This window comes from Meriones unguiculatus, chromosome 2 (genome assembly GCF_030254825.1).
Source record: "Meriones unguiculatus strain TT.TT164.6M chromosome 2, Bangor_MerUng_6.1, whole genome shotgun sequence".
In the NCBI taxonomy this organism is placed as follows: Eukaryota; Metazoa; Chordata; class Mammalia; order Rodentia; family Muridae; genus Meriones; species Meriones unguiculatus.
Window position 1 is genome coordinate 83,933,241 of NC_083350.1, and position 7,285 is coordinate 83,940,525.

Below are 7,285 nucleotides of genomic sequence, written 5' to 3' on the forward strand. Positions count from 1 at the left end.
ACTTGTTTGGGAGCCCCAGGCCTCCCTGGATGACAGCTCATAAGGGTTATGCCATACCTGGTACTGGGGTTTTCTCTTAATAACCTTAGATTCTGGGAGAAGCATTATCCATTGAGGAGGGCTACATTCAATTTTTAATACAAACTCTATTTTAACAAGCTTATAATATAGTAGGTTCCATGTAGCTTTTTTCTTTTATCCTTAGTTTTGGTTATCCCTCCCTTTGTCCCAGTCTCTTCTCTATATTCTTACCCCTTCTCCATGCTTAGATTTTTTTTCCCCACCCTCAGTATTTCTCTCCAACCCCATTTGCATGCCCAAACATATTTTATTCTACTCCTCTCTTAAGAATTCTCTTTTTCCCTTTAATGGCTTTTGTTTGTTTGGTTGGTTGGTTGGTTTTTTACCAACATTCTAAGTTAAAATTACCACACTCAACATTTGTATTTAGGATCCTCATATAAGACAAATGCAGTATTTGTCTTTCTGAGCCTAGATTACCTTCACTCAGTATAATATTTCCAGATCCATCTACTTTTTTTCCTGCAAATTTCACTCTTCTTTACCATTGAATAAAATTATATTATGTATAGTACCACAGTTTTTGTTGTCCATTCATCCCACTGGTAATTATCTAAGCTGATTTTACATTTTGTGAATAGAGCTGCAATGAACATGAAAATGTAGTAGCTCCTTTACTGGGTAGGGTCTTTTGGATATATGTCCTGGAGTGGTATAGCTGTGTCATATGGCAGTTCTATTGTTTTTTGTTGTTGTTTTTTTTTTTGTTTTGTTTTTTGTTTTTTGTTTTTTGTTTGGAATCACTGGGATTTCCATAGTGGCTTCAGTAGTACCAGAAGGTGCTATGAAAGGTGCTGGAGGAGAAAAGTCATAAATAGAGTCATCAATGTGAATCCTGTGAACTATAATAATGACCTGTCAGGCAAGATATGCATCTAGTGCAATAGTGGCATAAGAGTTATAGGGCAACCAGCCACTTTCTGATTGAATTCGAGTCCTGCTCTATGGAAAGAACTCATGTTTGGTTCTGTAACCCTTGTCAAGAACCTGTGTCTAAGAAGGCCCTAGGTCCTGGATGAGAATATATTATTCTTGCTAATGATCAGGCTATCAAACTGCCCTCTAAATACTCATGTGTAAAAATTAGTGCTGTACCTAATCTTCACTAGAGAAGCTTTTTACTGCTGTGGATGGCCTTTGGTGGAGTATTTGATCATAAGTGGGAGTGCTAGATCTTTCTCTCTAGGACTCAGGCAATGTCATGGGTGAGGACACAGAAAGAATACAATAGTCAGACTGGGAAAGTGTGAAGGAACATGGATGAGGGCAGAGAAAGGATACGATAGTCAGACTGGGAAAGTGTGAAGGAAAGGGACTGTCTTCTGAGTAGGAAATAGCCAGTGCCGTCATGAGCTCACTGTAGTGTTGGTTATCTGCTCCAGACTTACCCATCAACAATTCACCATGGATGGGGGAGGGACCATGAGGTTCTTCCAATCCCCAAAGGGTTGTTGGCAGTTGATGGTTGTCGGGAGAAGGGATGCCGTTTTCCTCAGGGGGGGAGCTTCTGGTAGCTTGCCCTTGGTTAGATAAGTAACCTCCTACCCATGTTTAGTCAAGAAATTCTAATTAAACTTACTGGGTCACACACAAAAAGAAGGCAAATAAGGAGAGGGACTTGTTGGAAATAAGGGTCCAATGTGAGAAGGAAGAAGAGGAGAGAGGGTAATGGGAGGTTGGAAAATTCATTTTATAAATGTATGAAACTGTCACACACTTGTTTAAAATGTCTAGTATTAGCTCAACCCAAGAACTGAGTCAGTAGGATGACAAACTGTAGGACGGCCTGGAGTGCATATGAAGATTCCACCCCATAAAGACAAAAAAAGAAAGAGAAGGTCTAGTCGTGTGCAATAAAAACTTGAACTGGGGGTGTCTTTCCTATTTTGAACTTTCTATGGGAAATAATAGGAAGTAGGCTGGCTGATTCTTTTTTTTAGTCCTTCCCTGTCACTCTACCTGTGACATCTAACATCTTAATAGTTGGGAAGTCAGTAAAGTGTGTAAATCACGGAAATTCCACTTTTATAGTTTCTTGTTTGTTTGCTTAGCAGTTTCAGATAAGTTTATTAGTATAGGATTTAATATTTAAATGTTTATTCCTTTTAAAAGTCTTTGATTACATTTGTTCTTTGACAGTTTCACATAGTTATATAATGTGTTCTGTTTACCCTCACACACACCCATCCTCTCACCTATGTAATGCCCCCCACAAGTTTTTCCCCATAGTTACGTCTTTTTATTATATGACCACTGATTTTAACCAGCACTGTGTCACCAAGGCTGGAACTCTTCACTGGAGCCTTCTGGGTTCAGCCTCAGACACACAGTTGAAGACAAGGTCTGCTCTTCCCCCAGAATCCATCAGTAGCCATGGGCAGAGAGAGGGAGGGCCCCAGAGAGCCTCCTCTCTGCCTGGCTGAGAAGTGCAGGTCGAGTTTGCCATGGCTGCCTCACAGCTTGCCTTTTGCAGCCCTTTCACTTGCTTCTTTCCGTTCCTTCTTTCTTGCTGCTTCATGAGCTCCACAGGGGAAGGGCTGACCTCCCCACCATTGTTTACTCTTAGCATCCTGAACCACCGTAACTCTCTGCATTCAGTGCTATTCACTGTCTGGTCCATGTACTGCTAGGGCCACTTTTAGAGTTCTTTCTTGGCGTCCCTTAACTAAGCATGCCCAACACTTTGTAAGTACCGGGAATAATAGTTTGTAGTGCTGGTTCTTGAACCTATTCACAGTCCATGAAGTTGGCCCAAGTGTTACACATAACAGCAAATGCAGCTCAGAAGCCAATAAGCAGTGGTATTCTTCTGTCTAGCCAAGGCCAACTGCTACATAAAAGCAAAGGCCACTGCTGCTATGAAACATTGACAGTTTTATCTATCTATTAAAAAAAAATCCAAGGTTCAGGGTATCCTTGTTACAAACTATAAGATTGCTTGCTCTTGACCAAGAATAAAAAACCAGTTCCCGCAAGGAATGATGGTCTTCTGCCTCTCCACCAACACTATGGAGAAAAAAAGGCAAGAAAGTCTCTGTGGCTCTGAAGCCGTGGGTGCACTGGGCTCTGCAGTCCTCAGATGACATCAACCAGGTCTGGTGGAGTGGGAAAAAAATGGAATTTCATGTTAGATCCTAGGTTTAGCTGATTGCCTAAGTTCTTCACCTCTCTCAGCCTTCAGTCACCACCTGTTGAATGCAAAGGGAAGATATTATATACATTGAAGGACGCAATGTAGATAATCTTCCTGGCAGAGTCCCGAGTTTGTCCTGGGAATCAGGAAATGGAAATTCTTTCTCACCCACCGCTATCTCCTCCCTTGTTTTCCTGGGAAAATCCTCTTCACAATGAAGGTAACTTCAGCTACCGTTCATTTTATATTAAAATCTGTCAAATCTGTTAAAATACCACTGCCACTATCTAATTATTCCCTTGAATGGGATGCCTTGCCCCAATCACAAAAAGAAAAAGAAATCACTAAAGGATAGCATTCTCAATAAACATAAGTAAATGGTTTGTGTCAGTATATCATGTGACAAATGTATCATCATTTAACCTGTGGCAATTAGTGTTAAAATTCAGTTTAACAGGTTGAATAGCTCAACAACAACAAAAAATTGACATGTGCCTGGAGAACAGGCCAAACTTCAATAGATAATCAACACTTTCTTCTGTTTAGTGAATCAGAGAACACTCCACACCGAGGGAAATGCATTTGTAAATTGTTTGAGTGTAGGCGATTAGCATGGGCATTGAGATATGACTTCCAAGATCCTCCCAACAGCTTTTTTTTCCCTTACCAATGTGTAAATGAAATGTAAGCCTCTGAGCAGGTAACAGTAAATAGAAGCGCAGAAAAGAAGAAAAATCAAACTGAGGAGAAGCTCTGTCAAAAAAAAAAAACAGTAATTTTGTTGCTGAAAAATTGCTACCATCCTTATCCAAGAAGGGATGGAAAGATCAGACCACACTAGCTTGTGTGATGAATGAGTTTATAAAGTTGTCTGTGTCAGGAGACTAATTTAATTGGCTGCTTTAAGTGTGATAATGTACCACACTTCCTACATATTTTTCTTTTATTAAATTCTTAAAATTAAGCTGAGTGTAATGTGCATCCTGTCTACCTTAATGATACAAACAGCACCAATGGCTGCAGGACATACAAACATTCATTATTATTATTATTATTACCAACGTCTACCCAAAATATTAAAAGCAAAATGAGATATTATTTTTCTTCTTGACGTTTTGGACTATTTCAAGTCCTACCCTCCACCCGGGACATTTGTACCCTCCTACACTAAATCTCCCCCCCCCCGCTGTTGTTCCCCAATGGAATATTCCCCAAGTTGAATATTCAAGCTGAGGTTCAAATTAAAGATTTTATGCTGCCATGTTTGTAATCACCTGTACGTACATATTTTAGTTTAAACTCAGTTTCCCTCATCTCTGCCAGCATGGGATGAATGTCCCAGGTCTATCACCTTCATATTAAAAGAAAGATCATTTTAACAAAATTTGTGCAAGTACCTGACCTCTCTTACAAAAATAATGGGGCACAGAAGAGCTCTAGAGTGTGCATTTTAAATAATACACAACAGTATAATCCAGATCGGACTGTTTCCAGACTACGAAAGAGGGGACAAAAGTCAGCATGAGACTAAATCCTCAAGAAGTGCTTGCAAAGGACAAAGGGTGATAGGGTAAGCAGCATGGGAGACCAAGCCTTCCACACGCAAGTTTAATTTCTGGATGCAAGGGAATATTGGGAAACCTATGGCAAGCCCAACACAGTTAATACCACGATTTCTAGTGAGGATCATGAGGGACATCAATGGAGTTTATACCAAACTATGGTCAAATAAAAGCCAAAGAGACCCCAATGCCAATTAAGGCTAAGAAACTTTTAAGCTCCTCTTTCTTGACTCCATCTTCGCGGTAGCAGCAGTGGTGTCTGCGAGTTAGTTGCCAACAAGCAGCTCTTTGTCCGCACCCAGGAGCTACACACCCTCCAGGTGACCGGCCAGGAGACGGTCGCCCAGATCAAAGCTCATGTGGCCTTGTTGGAAGGCATTGCCCCCGAAGATCAAGTCGTGCTTCTGGCAGGCTCGCTGCTGGAGGATGAGGCCACCCTTGGCCATGTGGTGTAGAGGCCCTGACCACTCTGGAAGTAGATGGCTGCATGCTGGGAGGTAAAGTTCATGGTTCCCTGGCTAGTGCTGGAAAAGTGAGAGGTCAAATTCCCAAGGCGGCCAAACAGGAGGAGAAGCAGCAGCAGCAGCAGAAGAAGAAGACAGGTCAGGCCAAGCGATGAATACAGTACAACTGTCGCTTTGTCAATGTCGTGCCCACCTTTGGCAAGAAGGGCCCCAATGCTAATTCCTAAGTCCTATTGTGATTCTGACACTCTAATAAAGCCACTTTGCCAGGCAAAAAAAAAAAAAAAAAGAAAGAAAAAAGAAACTTTTAAGCAGGGAGAAACATGCTATTCTATGCTATTTGAGGTTTTTCCTTAACCTTCAACAACCCTCAAAGGCTCTAAGTCAAGGTGCCTAGAAATGTTCAAAATGATAGCAGCAACAGCAGCATTCTTTTTGTTCAAGAACAAGCTGGTTTTGCGTATTAACTGGCAGTCGGTTTCCCCAAAAATTCATCAAGAAAAGCAGAAGCCTCCTTCCCACTCTTATGTTTACATCCAGTCCTAGCAGGTGTGTCCAACCTTTAACGCTGTGACACTGTGTTGTCACCGACAAAATCTGCACTGAAGAATCACACAACCACATTACCCGGAAAGAAAGGGGCTGAAAAATTCTCATGACTTTTAAAGTAAGGTTAGGACTTTATGTTGGTCACATCCATCACCATGTACTGCATCTGACCTGGCGGCCACAGGCAGGATGCCTGCATGTAGTCTACCTCCAAAGGACGCCCTAAATCTAACTCCTTCTGGGTAGCTTCCCAGATCAGAACCACCGGGCACCATCTTCGCTCGCCAGGTGGATGTCACATCCTGTGGGAGTCACTCTGTCACCGTTCTTGCCTCTCCAGGATGTCTGGATATTTCAGCCAGCTAGAAAAAGCTCGCTGAAGCATATTCATTCATTCCATTGAAGAGCCTCTCCCGATCCTGCGATTCCTGCCTTTGTCCCAGCTCTACCGAAGGTTGTTTCACCTGCCTTTCTTATCACAGAGCTACCTCTCTCTCTGGCTTCACATGCTTTGACCATGACAGCTACTTGATATTCTACTCAAACCAAGACCATTTCACTTTCAGGGTCTTCACTCTCACAATGACTTTTGCTAAGAGGACTCTTGTCTGGAATCTTTTCTGAATCCTCATTTTCATCATGTGATTTCAACTACAGATAACCTTCCCAGAGAGCTTCTTGTGGAGCAGATGGGCAGCAGCTGCCATCTGTCTCATACTTTTTGTCAAGGCTTGGTCAGAGTGATCATGGCAATCTCTCAGTGTGTTCTCATCCCTTTCATTAGAAGAGTGTAGCCTTGATGATAAGCACTCTCACTGGGCTGCGACCATGCTGCTCAGAACAAAGCATAGCGCATGGTAGATCCTCATGGCTGTAGATTGAACATCAAAAGTTACAATTTATGAATACTGTGGAATAACAAGACCGAGCTGCTTACACATCGTTCACCTCAAATACCTACTTTGGGAAGGATGTTGGAAAGCCATCCTCCTCGAAACTTTGAAAGACGTGAGGCACTAATATGCAGTACACTCACCATCCTAGCTGATGTATCTCCAAAGGAGGATGACGTACACTCACCATCCTAGCCAGTGTATCTCCAAAGGAGGATGACTCATTGAGGAGGTGTTCTGCCCTCTGCCCATTGTCGCCTCATTCCCGCAGTCTCTAACCGCTGTATTCTCCGCTTCTAAGAATTTGGTTATGTTAGATTCCATGCATTAGCAAGAACATTGTGGCATTTAGCTTTCAATGCTTAATTCACTGAATATAATGACTTTTAGATTCATGAATGATGTTATAAATGACAGAATTGCCTTCATTTTAAAAGCTGAATAATATTCTCTTGTGTTTATATGTCATTTTCTCTGACTTAAGGTTGGTTTCATTACTTGAACATTGCAAACAGTACTGAGATGAAGATGAGGGTGTAGACATATCTTTGATGAACTAATTTTGAATCTTTGGGGCAAATGCTCACAAATGGTAGTGTATTT

The 7,285-nt window shown here is 41.7% G+C and overlaps 1 pseudogene; it reads left to right on the forward strand.

Annotated features, from left to right (window-relative positions):
• Positions 1-5,012: 5,012 nt before the first annotated feature.
• On the forward strand, positions 5,013-5,467 carry LOC132652153 (ubiquitin-like FUBI-ribosomal protein eS30 fusion protein; annotated as a pseudogene).
• The last annotated feature ends 1,818 nt before the right edge of the window (positions 5,468-7,285 follow it).